Genomic DNA, 15725 nt, shown 5'->3' with positions numbered 1-15725 from the left:
TAATTATTTCTGCTGCTGTTTCCAAATACATATTAGAACACTTTGGTTTTTTACACATTATTTCATTTATAACTTTCCACAATTGCTTGCTGTTATTTGATGGATTACTAATCTTTTGGCTAAAATATATTTTCTTTTTTAATCTATTTAGCTTTGTCACTTTATTTCTCAACTTACAATAATACCTTTCATCTACAGTATATCACTTTTAGATTTTAGAGTTTCAGCTTTGGCATTATCCCTTTCCCTCATTATAAATTTCAGCTCGGCATCTAACCAAGGAGCATTATTGCCTTTTATCGACCTTTTTCTAATTGGTGCATGTTTGTCAACTATTTTCACAAACCTATCCATAAAAATACGTAACGAAGCATTAACATCCTCCTCGTCACAAACCACCGACCAAGTGGACCTTTCAACATCTTCCACAAACGCATTAGGATCAAACGTTTTATAAGACCTTTGATAGACAATCCTTGCACCAAATTTAGGCAATTTAGTTTTCTTTGTTGTGATGATTAAATTATGATCACTGCATCCTACTCCAACTGAGATGACATGTGAACACAACTCATACACATTTGTAAAAATGTGGTCAATGCATGTTGATTTAAATTTACCATTTAACGAAATTCTTGTGGGTTGTGTAACAATCTGCTTAAGATTAGAAGCATTAGTTATAGTAATCATCTTTCTACGTAAATAACACTTCTTTGAAAACCAATCAATGTTGAAATCCCCCAAAAGAAAGATATCTTTGGTTTGAGCAGCTGCCCTCTCAATGTTATCACATATCTTTTCCAAGTAATCTACATTTGAACTGGGAGGTCGGTAACAGCAGCCCACTAAAATGGGTTTGTTAAACTGAATATTTAACTGTAGCCATATCATTTCAATATCGCTGCCCATCAAATCTTCCCTTGGAGTGACTGCAATATTTTCACTAATATAGAATGCAACATCCCCACCATTTTGATTTCTATCCTTTCTAAATAGTCTATACCCCTCAACAGCTAGCTGTGAATTATCAAAACTGCGGTATAAGTGTGTTCTCTTACGAGAGGTCTCTCGTACTTGCGTAAGATATCTTACGCTAGGGGAAAACCTCTTTTCCTCGAGATATTGAAGCCAAAAATTATCCTTAATTTTGCAATAATGTAAAACGCATTGCAGCAGCATGCAGACATGGGCGAGACAGCTCGCGCGCCCATTGGCTGCTCTGTGGCAACTGCACGAGCCTATCGATAGAGGCTCCTCATGACGTCAGAACCAATGAGGGCGCTTCGCGCCCATTACGTCATGTCCCGCCGAAATCGGGTGGGGCCAGGGCTATACGGCCCAGAGAGGCTGGTTTGGTCAGTTTTTCATCTCTTCAGCGGGCCTTCGCATCGCTGGATCCTGAGAGGAAGCCGCGCCGTCTGAGTCAAGCACCCAGCGGGATTAGTGCATCTGAAGCTGCTGGTCGACATCTCGCCGCCTTCAGTCGCCGTTTCTGCTGACGCTTTCCGGCGTACATATCCTTTTCTCTGCTACTGTGTTTTGTGTATGTGTGTGTGTTCGCCGCCGCGACACACACTCTCATTGCACAAAAAGAGCCGGGCGTCTTTTTCAAGACGCCCTTTTCCCCCCCAACCCGCAAAGCTCGCCGGTGCGCCCGCTTGCCTTGCCTGCTTGGAGGATGATACCTGCTCTCCCTCTGTTCGAGCCGCGCAAACCGCGCCGTTCACAGGGGATGTCAGGAGCGGACGGTCACGGGGCTAGCTTCCTCTCTCCCTCTGTTCGAGCCGCGCAAAATGCGCCGTTCACAGGGGAGGCTGGAAGCGGACGGTCGGGGTTAGTTTTTCTTTACGTACAAGAAAGCTACCCTGCCTCTGCGCCCCATTCACGCGTCAATCACCAGCGAAAGGAGAAAATAGTGTTTTAGTCCCGCCGAGGCTGGACTGACCTGAAATTTCTCACACATTTCTCAGTTCCCTGATCAGGCGACTGGAAAAATAAATATTGCAGCGCCGGCAAGCAAACGCCGAAGAAAACATGTTGACGCTCTTATATGCTCGTGCATCTGAAAGCCTTTGTGTTCCCCCCTGTGGCTCAGTGGCGGAATCTTTGGTTTTTCACACGAGAGACCGGTGTTCGAATCTCGGTCTAACGGCAGATTAATTATGCCTCCAATGCTTCGCTCTGTCAGTTCCCTGAAAGGCGACTGCAGATGTGCATTTTGCAGCCAACGAGCGCGTTGTACAACCCGCTCGCCTGCACCCAAACACCGTTTCTATGGTTCCCGTGCGTCACTGGCGAAAGGAGAAAAGAGTGTTAATGTCCCGCTGCGGCCGGGCCGAATTCTATTTCTCATTCCCCTCTGAAGTTCGGGCGACTGGAAATGTCATACTGCAGTGAGCGAGCCTGTTGTAATGCACGCACGCCTGCAAACAAACGCCAGCATGTTGACGCTCTCTGTTTCTATGGCAACTTCTCGCTCGTTCAGTTCCAGTAAATGCGACTGTTCCAGTGTATTCTGCAGTAAACAAGTCGGCGACACAGCCCGCTTGCCTGCACACAAACGCCGCTTTACGGCTACCCAGATAAATCCCATAGAGTGTATTTTCTGGTGTTCCGGCCATGGCCGATGGTGTTATGAGTGTAGACAAAATGCCCACTGCCTGCCCAGTGCTCATTCCTACACAGAAACACAGGTTTCTCTGATAATACTCGCGCTATATAAATGCCTTTGTGTCTTCCCCTGTGGCCCAGTGGCAGATTCTCAGGTGTTTTTCACGCGAGAGACCCGTGTTCGATCCCGGGTCTACCGGCAAAAAAAAAAAAATCTTTGCCGTCAATGCTCGCTCTGTCAGTTCCCTGAAAAGGCGACTGCAGATGTGTATTTTTGCAGCCAACGAGCGCGTTGTACAACCCGCTCGCCTGCACCCAAGCACCGTTTCTATGGTTTCCGTGCGTCACTACCTCCATTCTCACACATTTCTCTGGAAATGTCAATATTGCAGTGGACGAGCCTATTGTAATACACGCACACCTGCAAACAAACGCCAGCATGTTGACGCTCTCTGTTTCTATGGCAACTTCTCGCTTGTTCAGTTCCAGTAAATGCGACTGTTCCAGTGTATTCTGCAGTAAACAAGTCGGCGACACAGCCCGCTTGCCTGCACACAAACGCCGCTTTACGGCTACCCAGATAAATCCCATAGAGTGTATTTTCTGGTGTTCCGGCCACGGCCGATGGTGTTATGAGTGTAGACAAAATGCCCACTGCCCAGTGCTCATTCCTACACAGAAACACAGCCCGTCGCACAGGGCTCGCGCACATGAAATCGACCCAGATCGATTGCGCATTAAATGTGGTAAATGTGCCCACTGCCCAGTGCCCACAAACACTACGTTCTGCATGTCTCAAGGTTTCTGTAAAACGAAACCAACATGCATTCGCTCTGCTCAGGCAGACAATGCTCTCAGTGTTGTAAATGTGCCCGCTATCCCACGCCCACATTCACACATAGACATGACAGGTCTTACGGGACTCGCCCAGCCCTCCCCCTCTCGGTTGACCACCGCAGAGGAGTCGAGCGCGGGCAATCTGCCCGCTGTTATCAGCGCGCCCCCTGCCTCAAATGTCATAAGCGCAACGCTTATGTTGCAGCACACTGAAGCCCCTCTGTCGCTGAGCGACCAGAGCGCGCTCCGCATTCAACCCCTAGCCATTCGTGCAAACGCATGGGCAAGGCTACCCGGGGTTTCGAAGTGGGTGCTAGACATTATAGAAAGAGGCTATTCGCTACAGTTCGGTCGACGCCCGCAACGCAAAGCGGCGCGAATCGATACTACGGTGAAAAAGGAAGTAGCACACCTACTTCGGGCCGAAATAGCGAAGTTACTGAGCAAAGGGGCTATAGAACCCCTATCACAAGCTCAGAGCGAAGGGGGCATGTACAGCAGATATTTTCTGGTACCCCAAAAAAAAAAAAAAAAAAAAAAGACGGGGGTCTCAGACCCATTTTTAGATCTAAGACGACTAAACAAAGCACTTCTGAAACGACGGTTCAGAATGCTCACGAACAAGAAAATCCTCTCGCAAATTTGCCAAGTGGACTGGTTCATGTCGATAGATCTGAAAGACGCTTATTTTCAAATACAAATAGCGTCACGTCACAGGCGATTTTTGAGATTCGCCTTTGAGGGCCAGGCATATCAGTACACAGTCCTGCCATTCAGCCTATCCCTGGCACCTCGCGTATTCACGATGTGCATGGATGCAGCGCTCGCACCCCTCAGGCTCCGAGGCATACGAGTGCTGAATTATTTAGACGATTGGCTGGTTCTAGCTCGATCACAGTCGGAGCTCATAGAACACAGGACCATATTACTCGATCACCTCGAGAATTTAGGTCTCACAGTCAATTGGGCAAAGAGTTCACTGTCTCCCAGTCAGAAAATATATTTTCTGGGCACAGATCTGGACTCGCTGTCTATGACAGCACAGCTGTCGCCGCAGCGCAGACTAAGTATTCAGCGCATGACAGAGATTTTTCGCCACGCCGCTTTAGTCCCGCTCAAAAAGTTTCAAAGGATGCTGGGTCTCATGGCTTCAGCATCCTCAGTGCTTCAGCTGGGTCTGCTTCGCATGCGCCCGCTGCAGTATTGGTTGAAAGCGCGCGCCGCGCAGAGCTTGGACCTCCGGTCTCGCGCGCCTCAAGGTCGATCAGAAATGCGTTGCAGCTCTGAAACCTTGGACAGTGACCAACTGGTACCGGTCAGGTGTAAGCCTGGGGACTTCCTCGAGTGTGAAGGTGGTGTCTACGGACGCCTCAACCTCGGGATGGGGAGCGCTGCTCGAGGGCAGACCGTTATTCGGCCAGTGGTCGGAACGGGAAAAGCTTCTGCATATAAACTGCCTGGAAATGAAACAATCTGCCGGCAGGAGAATGGTCTTTACATCCACAGACAGTCAAAATGCTATGGAGGACATTTGGCAGAGCGGAAATAGACCTATTTGCGTCTCAAGAGAACGCTCATTGTCAGGAATTCTTCTCCAAGAGCAGGGATGCGCTGGCTCACGTCTGGCCCCGCTGCCCGCTCTATGCGTTTCCCCCTGTCACGCTCCTACCCCAGGTGTTAGAGCGAATCAGGGAGAGCGGATGCCCAGTGCTACTCGTCGCCCCATTTTGGACAAACCAAGTCTGGTTTCCAGTCCTGATGCAGCTGACGAGTACCGCCCCGTGGCCGATACCGGTGAGGAGGGATCTCCTCTCGCAGGCGAACGGCTCGATCTGGCATCCTCGCCCGGAGCTTTGGTCCCTACATGTGTGGGCCATCAACGGGTACCCGTTAACCTCCCAGCGGGAGTGTTAAACACGATCACGCAGGCTAGAGCTCCATCTACGAGGCGGCTCTATTCCTCAAAGTGGTCTGTGTTCACTAGCTGGTGTACAGCGAGTGGCACTTCACCCTCACGCTGTGGGGTGCCGGAGGTTCTCTCCTGTTTACAAGAGCTTCTGGATAAGGGCAGATCCCCATCCACGCTCAAAGTTTATGGTGCGGCCATAGCAGCGTTCGCTGAACCACCGCTTGGCCAGTCATTAGGAAGGAACGATCTGGTCATTCGCTTCCTTAGAGGAGCTAAGAGGCTGAACCCTCCCAGACCACCCTCAGTTCCCGTTTGGGACCTTTCCACGGTTCTGGAAGCCATGAAAGGTGCCCCATTCGAGCCAATACAGTCAATAGACCTGAAACTCTTGTCTTTCAAAACAGTGTTTCTTCTGGCTCTCGCGTGAAGCGCATAGGGGATTTGCAAGCGCTCTCAGTGAGCGCGACGTGTATGGAGTTTGGGCCGAATGACTCGAGAGTCATACTCAAACCAAAGCACGGATATGTTCCTAAATCCCTCAATACACCGTTTAGGGCACAGGTGATCTCCCTGTCGGCCCTGCCGGTATCTGAAGAGGAAGGGGACGCAGCTTCCTTTGCCTGGTCAGGGCGTTAAGGGCCTATGTGTCTCGCTCATCTGTTTTCAGACAGACAGAGCAGCTCTTTGTTTTGTTCAGCGGACGTTCTAAGGGACTAGCTGCGTCAAAACAGAGTCTATCCAGATGGATAGTTGATGCTATAGCGCTAGCTTACACATCCAGGGGCCTGCAATGCCCAATAGGTGTCAAAGCGCACTCCACAAGAGGCATGGCCTCGTTGTGGGCTTGGTCCAGTGGGATTGCCTTGCAAGATATCTGTATGGCGGCAGGCTGGGCCTCCCCGTCTACATTTATAAGGTTTTATAACCTCGAGGTTCCCGCTTTGCAAGCTAGGTTGCTCTCGGTTTAATTTTTCAGTATTGCCCGCCCGATGCTATCGGCTCGGGATGCTGAAACTGCTAGAGCGTCGATCACGGATCGTCTGTATACTTCTGTGGGCAGTGCGTAAGTCCCCCATATTTACCAGTCCAGGCCGAGTTCGCCCTGGCTGTGTGGAACACTTGATATAACATGCTCTTATCAGAGCTCCAAATTACAGGAATGATGCTATTCTAGCCCCTCTTCCCAGAGTCCCTTGTGATTAGGCACTGTATGAGCCCCGGGCACCTGCCCTTGGGACTTTAGTGTTATGTCTCAAGCACGCACGGCGTTTTACATTGTGTTCCCCTAGCGTAAGATATCTTACGCAAGTACGAGAGACCTCTCGTAAGAGAACGTACTCGGTTACTAACGTAACCTCGGTTCTCTCTAGAAGAGGGAACGAGTACTTGCGTATCTTGCCGTGCATGCGTCATGTTCTGATTCGCTTCAGCGATGAAAAACTGAATTTATAGCCCTGGCCCCACCCGATTTCGGCGGGACATGGCGTAATGGGCGCGAAGCGCCCTCATTGGTTCTGACGTCATGAGGAGCCTCTATCGATAGGCTGGTGCAGTTGCCGCAGAGCAGCCAATGGGCGCGCGAGCTGTCTCGCCCATGTCTGCATGCTGCTGCAATGCGTTTTACATTATTGCAAAATTAAGGATAATTTTTGGCTTCAATATCTCGAGGAAAAGAGGTTTTCCCCTAGCGTAAGATATCTTACGCAAGTACTCGTTCCCTCTTCTAGAGAGAACCGAGGTTACGTTAGTAACCGAGTACGTTTCTGATAAGGCCAATACATGAATCCCATTGGAACAGATGTTTATAATTTCATGAACCTTATTTCTGAGACTACAAATGTTCAAATGAGCTAAAACTAAACCTTTCTTAGGCAAGTTTGAAAGTAAATTTGTCATATTAATAAGATCAAAACAAAAACATCTTAAAAAAAAAAAATATATATATATATATATATATATATATATTTAGATAAAAATCTAAATAAAGGTCATGAGCAGTTATTCAGATGCTTGCTTTGGTCCATTTGCCGGCCAAATTATAAGCTTATCATACCTTAATTAAGCTGGCTCTTTCACCTTTCTCTCTTGCCTCTTTCAGTTTTGGCAGCAGTTCACGTCTCCTCTGCTGCACCAAATCAGAAAAGTCTTCATTGATATGAATGTTTGTACCCTTTAATTTCTTGGTGGAGAAAAGGATGCGCTGTCGGTCTTTAAATCTAAGAAGCTTCACAACAATTTTCCTTGGCTTTCTTCCCTCATGGAATTGGCCAATCCGGTGGACCCTTTCCATCTCAATTGTAGAACCCAAATTATTAGACAGCATTTGTTGAATCTTCATTTCTAATCCACTGATTGTTTCGCTTTTTTCCTCTGCGATCCCATCAATCAGTAGATTAGATCTCCTTGACTGATTTTCAATGTGATCCAGCTTCTCAAACAGATCCTCCAATTCCTGCTTTGATTTTGAAATGCTGCTCTCAAATGATCTAATTTTTATGTCAATATCATTCTTCTTAGCTTTCATCTCATCCATGATGCCTTGTGTAAACTGCAGACTAGTTTTTAGTTCTTGTACATCTCTAATCACACCATCCAGCCTTTTCGCATTTCCATCCATAATGGTTTGAACGAAGCTCTTGAAGTTGTCCTGTTGTTGTTTTAACATTTCCTTATAAAATTCTCTCTGCTGATCCATCATGTGGGTCAACACACCCATAGTTACAACTGTATCATCCTCTGATGGTTGTTTACTACCTTTGGGAGGCATGATTCCACAATCTTACCAAGATGTACTGAGATAGGAGTGGCAGGCCCACCAAGCCCAGAAGCCTCTCAAACAGTTGAAAAGATGAAAACAGTCCAATTCACTCGCCGCACAAGTCCAATATTCAAAATGTGAAGACTAAATGCATATATTGACCAAATGTTGACCTTAACCCTCTGGGGACTAAGCCCTTTTTGGTCAGTTTTCTCTATTTTTACATTTGGGCTTATAAACCATGTAATGGAGATGGAACACCATGTGTTTGGTATCTATGGATTCAGAAGACCCTAAGCTAACATAAGAATGCATGTAATGTGTTTATAAAGGAAGTATGAGTAAAAAAAATTAAATAAACTAGATAATTTCAAAAACGAAATTTTTATTTTAGTAATTTATTACTGAAAATCACACCTTACACAACAATAGTGAACAGTTTTTGAACAAAATATATATTTTTCAAACCCTTTACTTGACAGACATTTGTAATTGTTCAATCAAAAGTGTAAAGAACAATTAAATAATGAACTTTATATACAAACAGTCCCAGGCGTTTTTTCTCAGGCATGCCAGTGATTCGAATTTCTCCTCGTCACTTTCCAGTAACTGTTAATTGTTCCAGAGCTTGTTCTGAGGTAAATCTTTTACTGCTTGCCATCATAAAAGTGCTAAAACAATAAAATAATAATGCTATAATTGCTAATATGCTATATATATAAACATTATAATTGTTCTGTCTCTCTCATATAAATCTGTGTGTGTAATTCTACGCTCAGTTCGCTCTCTGTCTCCTTCTCCACTCGACGCTGTTTGCGTCATATCACTTACTATAGTACCACCCCTTGCAAGGCTACAGAGTCCTCTGATTAGCTAGAATACGTCATGGTAACCTTCCTCTGATTGGGCAAGAAAAATATTCCTCCCAGCTGCAATTTTTCCATTGGTCTTTGCGCGTGGAATATTCCTAACAACATCGATTTCATTGGCCTTACACGCAGTGGTATTGCGCAACAAGGAAGTGTGTACACCATATACCACTGTTTTCAGCGGAGTCTGAGGAAGACGGCAAAAAAGACAGCATCTCTCTATCATTAATAGTTTTTAAGATAATTACACATTTGTAAAAGTATGCCATTTTGGGCGGTACCGCCCAATCCATCCCCAGAGGGTTGAAGTAATGGTCCAATATGTGATTACAATGATTTGTATTAGATTGTAGAGAGCTGGAGAACTCAGAGACAGAGCGTGGCAGCCATCTTGGAGTAGGCCTGGATTAATGTCTTCTTCTTCTTCTTCTTTTTTTTTTTTAATGAAACAGGTCTTGACAGATTTCTTGAGTCACACCGAGAACAATGACACCAATCATGCCGTAGGCGGGCCGAACTTGCTGTCCACAGTAATGGTTGTCTTTTGTGTCGGTCACAGTCAGGTTTGTTTGGACTCGTTGTGTTTCGTCTGCCTTAATCACTCTTTTGTTGTCATGGACACTGATGATTTTCAGCTTTACACTCATCAATCACCATCATCATCACCTGTATTTGTGTTCAGTTCTGGTTCAGTCAGTGTCTGGTGTCGTCTTTGGGTGTGTTGCATGTTACTCATGCATGTTATATTCATCTTCATCTTCGTGTGTGTTTCTACACCTGCGTGACAGTCTCTTTGTGTTGTGGCTTTGAGCTCTAGTGTTTTCAGAAGCATGTCATCGCTGGCGTTGAGAACTCAGTTAGTTTGACCGCACTGGTTTAACCCACACACAACTGTGATATCTCTGAACCCAGTTTAGGCGGACTGGTGTGAATTCTCACACATTTAGAAAACAGTTTCTCTTCTTTCTTAAAGTGGGTTTCTGAAGAAAAGAGAAACACAAGAACTACAACTGACTTCAGCCACAGCCATAGATGAAATCCACTGAAGAGAAAAGAAGACATTAAATCTGTGAAGATCACAGCAGAGGAGGATTAAACAACTCCACAAACAGCTTTACCAGCTTCACTTATTACTAACCAGACTGACTTTATTTCTACCAGAAAGACTCAGGAGGCAAGATAACGTCTGAATAAGATTTATTTGACAGTTGTATGCAAAATGCAATGTTAAAATTCTTTGGCGTAGGCTCCGTCCGTAATCCGAATGCCTAGAGTGCCTAGAGTGTTGTGAGTAATGCCGAGTAAGAGGAGAAGACCGCTTGAGTTAGTGAGTTAGCCTCGATAGGCCGAATGGAAAAAGCTGGGTTGGTTAGGAAATAAATAAATAAGGGAAACTGCCACCACAACCAGAAGTTTGTATAGATAGTATGCTTACCTCAGGAGATTTAATATGCAAGGTTTATGATATGCTGAAGCTTTCTTGACGCTTGATAGTAACAAAGTTATCTTTAGCAAAAGAGGATGCAAGTAATGTGTAATGTGGTTAAGTTTTTAAGGTTTGAAGAGAGTCACGTAAGTCTGATGTGCATTAATACCGTACGTGATGACCCTTAACTCATGGAGTTAGAAGGCTTGCTTAGGTACAGAATGGGGTAGAATTGGGAATTAAAGTGATTGATTTTTAGAAGCGTAAACACTTTCATGTCGTAAAACACACTTGCTGAGCATTCCTGACGGTTTTCTAGATGGGAATGGAGAAATATGATATGCAAAACTAAACTGAAAGGGATAGTTCACCCAAAAATGAAAATGATCCCATGATTTACTCACCCTGAAGCCATCCTAGGTGTACTTTCTTCTTTCAGACGAATTCAATCGGAGTTATATAAAAAATGTCCTGGCTCTTCCAAGCTTGATAATGGCAGTGAATGGCCATTTGTTTTTGGAAATCCATCAAAGTGCATCCATCCATCATTAAAGTGCTCCACGCGTCTCTGGGGGGTTAATAAAGGCCTTCTGAAGTGAAGCGATGCGTTCGTGTAAGAAAAATATCAATATTTTAAAACTTTATAGACTAAAATAACTAGTTTCCGAGTTATAAGTGTACAAAAGAGTAACAGTTGAACTTGATGCACAACATAATGATGGCAATTGACGCCTCTCGCGGTTCAAATAAACTGGGCTGGGCAACCGCGTTCATCATTACGTTGTGTGTGTATAGTCCATGAACATCGAGGGCCTGGTTACCGGGCCCATACAGGGCTTTGCAGGGTGGCTGGAGTTTGCCATGAATGGCTGCTGAAAAGCTTTCTGGGATAGCAGTAACTGCTGCGCCAGTGTCCAGCTTGAACTCAGTATTTTGACCATTCAGTCTGACTAGTTCAATCCACTCACTCTTTGAACTCACCTCTCCCAGGAAATCAAAGTCTTTCATGCTCTGCTCTTCTCGATCCTGAGTGATGCCATTAACCGTTCCAGCTGACCAACACTGCTTTGCAAAATGTCCCTTTTTGTGGCATTTACAGCATTCCCCTTCACGTGCAGGACACTCTCTCCAATTGTGTCTCTTTATATTTCCGTATTTCCCACACCCATCCGGTCTTTATCCACTTTACTAGGCCTCTTTTGTTTTGGCCAATTCACTTTCTTTTTTGACTGTTTTGGTTTTGAACTTAAAGGGATAGTTCGGCCAAAAATTATATTAAACCCATGATTTACTTACCCTCAAGCCGTTCGAGATGTATATGTCAATCATTTTTCAGACGAACACATTTTCAGTTATTTTAGAAAATGTCTTAGATCTTTCAGTGGTTATAATGTCAAGTTATGGGGTCCACCTCCTTCAAGTCCCAAAAATGTGCATGCATCCTTCACAAAAGTAATCCATCCGGCTCCAGGGGGATAAACGAAGGCCTTCTGAGGGTAATCCATGTGGCTTTGGCGTAAAAATATACATATTTAAAACTTTATAAATTAAAATAACTGGCTTCCGGCAACGGTCGACGCGCGTTCAAGGGAGATGGATGCCGGCGTAGGATGTAGGATCTAGCGTTTGATTTAGCTATACTTCGTTCTACGTCACAACGCTTCCTACGCTACGTCATACGCTGGCATCCATCTCCCGTGAACGCGCGTCGACCGTTGCCGGAAGCCAGTTATTTTCATTTTTCATTTTTGGCTGAACTATCCCTTTAAAGCATGAACGTCCCCTGCTATTTGCACCTCACGTGAACTTCCACCCAGGATAGGCTGCTGTCTCCTCACGGTCTCACTTTGCCTCACTTTAATCACGGCTTTTTCCAGTGTGAGCTCAGGATCAAGTTGTAAACTTTCAGACAGTCTTGCATCTTGTATACCAGCGACAATTCTGTCCCTCATCAGTTCGTCTCTTAAAGCTCCAAACTCACAATGTTCTGCCAGAGCATGTACAGCAGAGATGAAAGCTTCTATACACTCTCCTGCCTCTTGATTACGTCTGTTAAATGTTCATTATGTTTGCTTACACAATGCTGTGTGAACGCTTTTTCCACTGTCTCATACGACTTTTTCTCCTTCTCAGACAGGGGAAGAACATTCAGGATATCTTCAGCTTCGTCACCGATGGTATACATAAACGTATTAACCTGATATTCTCTTGATTGCTTGTCTACGCCTGACGCAATTCTTAACACTCAAAGCGTCGCATCCATTTGGGCCATTCACTAATATGGCTGAAATCAAACTTGCCTGGGGGCATCAGCGACGGCATCAGATGCCGCATACTTGCTGCTTCATCATCCATTGTCACCTCCTTTTATTTTTCCTGCTGTATCTCACCAGCTCATCTGTCCTCTTTTCTCCGTCTCGCTCACTCGCGGCTTCTCCGATCTCTGCTTTAAAGGTGCTCTAAGTAACTTTTTTACCTTAACTGAACAGCTTCGGAGTCACTGGAATGGTTATATTACTTATTTCGGGTTGAATGGTGGTCGTTTCGCACACCCCTGGTGCCCGTGAGAGGAAAATCCGCACTTGCAACTTTGAGCCGGCGGGCCACTGGCCGCTGCGTCAGGAAGTATCGCGTGATATCAGGTCTCGCGATGTAAACAATTGCTTTACGGCCAAAAGAAATCTGCTAAAATGCTGTCATTATTGCGCTCCCTCACGCTGTTTGAACCCGAATGAAGAAGACGTTTTAAAGAATGTCCCATCTGTTTTGATGTCGTTGATCTACTAGCCTGTGGTGTCTGAGAATCGCCAACGAGTTTTTACAACAGTGTTGTCAAATATCTATTCCGAAGCTGTGGGGGGAGCTCTAGAGAGAAACCTGCGAGCAAAAAGCGAGAATACAGCGAAGAAATCCTGAAACTACTGAGCCCCGCTTTAATCTTCGTTTTCTGTCCACGCACACACTCTCTCCCGAGTATTTATGGTGGCATCACAACTAACAGTTAAAGGGATAGTTCACTTTGAAATAAATTTTTGGTATGTTTTAGCTTACCTCAAGGACATCCAAGATGTAGGTGTCTTTTTTTCCGCAGTAGTTTCAATTTTGATATTTTTAGGTCAAACCGTTCTTGTCTGTCAGTCATATAATGCAGGTCTATGGTCACAGTCTCAAAGAGCATGCACAGAGTCCAAATTAAAACAATTCCCCGTCGTCCAAATTAAACAATTCCCCATCGTAAGTACACATTGATGGCCTAAGACACGAAACGAGCGGTTTGTGTGAGAAAACGAACAGTATTTATATAGTTTTTACCACTTATACACAGCCATGTCCAAGTGATCTGATCTGACGTGTACGCAGACTGGTGCATAGATATATACACTAGATGTCGCCTTAAAGACATTCGTTCCAATGAACTGCCGTAGACAAGGCGACATCTAGTGTGTATATATCTATGCACCAGTCTGCGGTATAAAACATACCAAAAATGTATGTCAAAGTGAACTATCCCTTTAACTGGTTTTTCCTAAACTTCTGACACCATGTTATGTTAGCGGAAAGCATGAGGGAACTGTATCTCTCTTTATAGTGCTGAAGCGCACAGGGGAAATGGCAGCAGCACTCACTTTTTCAAGCTGAATAAACAGGAGAATCTCTCAGGCCAGATCCCAATTCATCGGTACGTTCTGATGTGACGTCGAACTTTACAGTCTGAAAGGGAACTCATTTTTTAGCGGATACTCTCATGTGAAGTGTTTTTTTGTTTGTTTGTTTTTTGCGAATATACCATATAACTGTTGAGCTAAGTGAACCTGAAGGTAGTGATGGTGAGATGAAGCTTCAGCCTGATGTGTGTGAATGTGGTTGATTTCTCAAGGTTTCGAATGCACAGAGCGACACCTGCTGGTCAATGCAAATATTGTGCAGAACAAAAATCCTCAGGAGTCTTGACAGCACCAAAATGTGTTACATGGTTCATGATATATTAACATATACAAGCATAAACACATGTATAAATAAATAAACAAATGTAACTGGCAGTGCTTTTGTTGAACAGAGGGGAATGATGGAGTTCTTTAGACAGGATAAAAGAGGGTGAAAGTGATTAATATGGACTGGACAGAGAGAAGTGGAAGAGGAAGTTTAAAAACAATATTTCTTTCACTGTCTTCAGGCCGAGTCCAAACCCTTCTCGAGGCACTGCAATCAAACAAAGCGGGCACCTTGACAGTAGCACCTCAATGCAGAACACGAGATCCGGGGGGCGGAGTTGGATCCAGATAAAGGGGTGGAGATTGGTAGGTTTAGGGGTGGGTTTAGGGATTAAGGGGTGGAGATGGGTAGGTTTAGGGGTAGGTTTAGGGATCAGGGGGTGGAGATGGGTAGGTTTAGGTATATGTAAGGTGGGAGGAGTTGGATCTAGATCCGACTCCTCCACGTGGATTTCATGTTCTGCAGTGAGGACCATCTCCACCTTGACGCAAATTTAACATCAATATGACATCAACATTGATGTCAAAATGACGTCACGAAATAGGTAAAAAATGAAAGTCATATTGACGTCAAAGTGTCGATGTCAATTTGATGTCAAGATTTTGACCTCTGCTGATGTCATTTTGCCAAACAAAAAGGTGAAATGGATGGCCGTACACTTATTACCAGCTTCACTTAAAACTAACCAGATTTACTTTATTTAATTTCTGGTTTAAAGAAATCATATTTTTGTAATTTAAGGTCACCATGATGGTGGTTAGCGTTTGCTTTAGTTGTGCTCTTGACCCTTGACTTATTAATATAAATTTTTCTCTGACTGCTGTAATTGTGTGTTAATAAAGCACATGTGTTGTAGCTAAAAAAGCCACGAGAAAATGAGATCAGGAGATGTTGGCTGTTTATTGATGATGATGATGATATCATCATGTAATTGCTTGAATCCCTGATCTTGTTCAGTGTCTATGCTTTGATTATATAGGACTTGTGATTCAAGTTTATGAAAACAAATCATAAACAAATTTATGCAATTATGTCTCCCTTGGAAATAGTAAAGCATTTGTTCCCTTTAGTGTGTAGATAATGCAGATGGTTCTTGTTTTAAACTTTTTGTGTTTTTCTTTTTGTTGTTGCCAGTTATTTCAGTAGAGACAAAAAAAAAAAAAAAAAAAAAAAAAAAAAAAAAAAAACTGCTTCTTTTTCCCTTTTATTTCCTTTAATTTACAGTTGCTTTTAGGATGTAAATCTACATATAGACTAGTCATGATATGCTCAGATTAATGAGCACTGTCTTTATTTTGAAAAACACATTCTCCCACTGATTCT

At 44.3% G+C, this 15725-nt stretch overlaps 1 protein-coding gene across 1 annotated transcript in view; it reads right to left on the bottom strand.

The window, feature by feature from the left end:
- LOC309501345 (uncharacterized protein) overlaps positions 1-15725 on the bottom strand; it is a 64866-nt gene that overhangs the window by 21813 nt on the left and 27328 nt on the right. The gene's annotated exons all lie outside the window — the stretch shown is intronic.

This window comes from Leuciscus leuciscus (assembly GCF_965113295.1).
Source record: "Leuciscus leuciscus genome assembly, chromosome: 1".
In the NCBI taxonomy this organism is placed as follows: Eukaryota; Metazoa; Chordata; class Actinopteri; order Cypriniformes; family Leuciscidae; genus Leuciscus; species Leuciscus leuciscus.
Note: the sequence above shows the minus strand (reverse complement) of the source record. Positions and strands in the feature narration are given on the sequence as shown.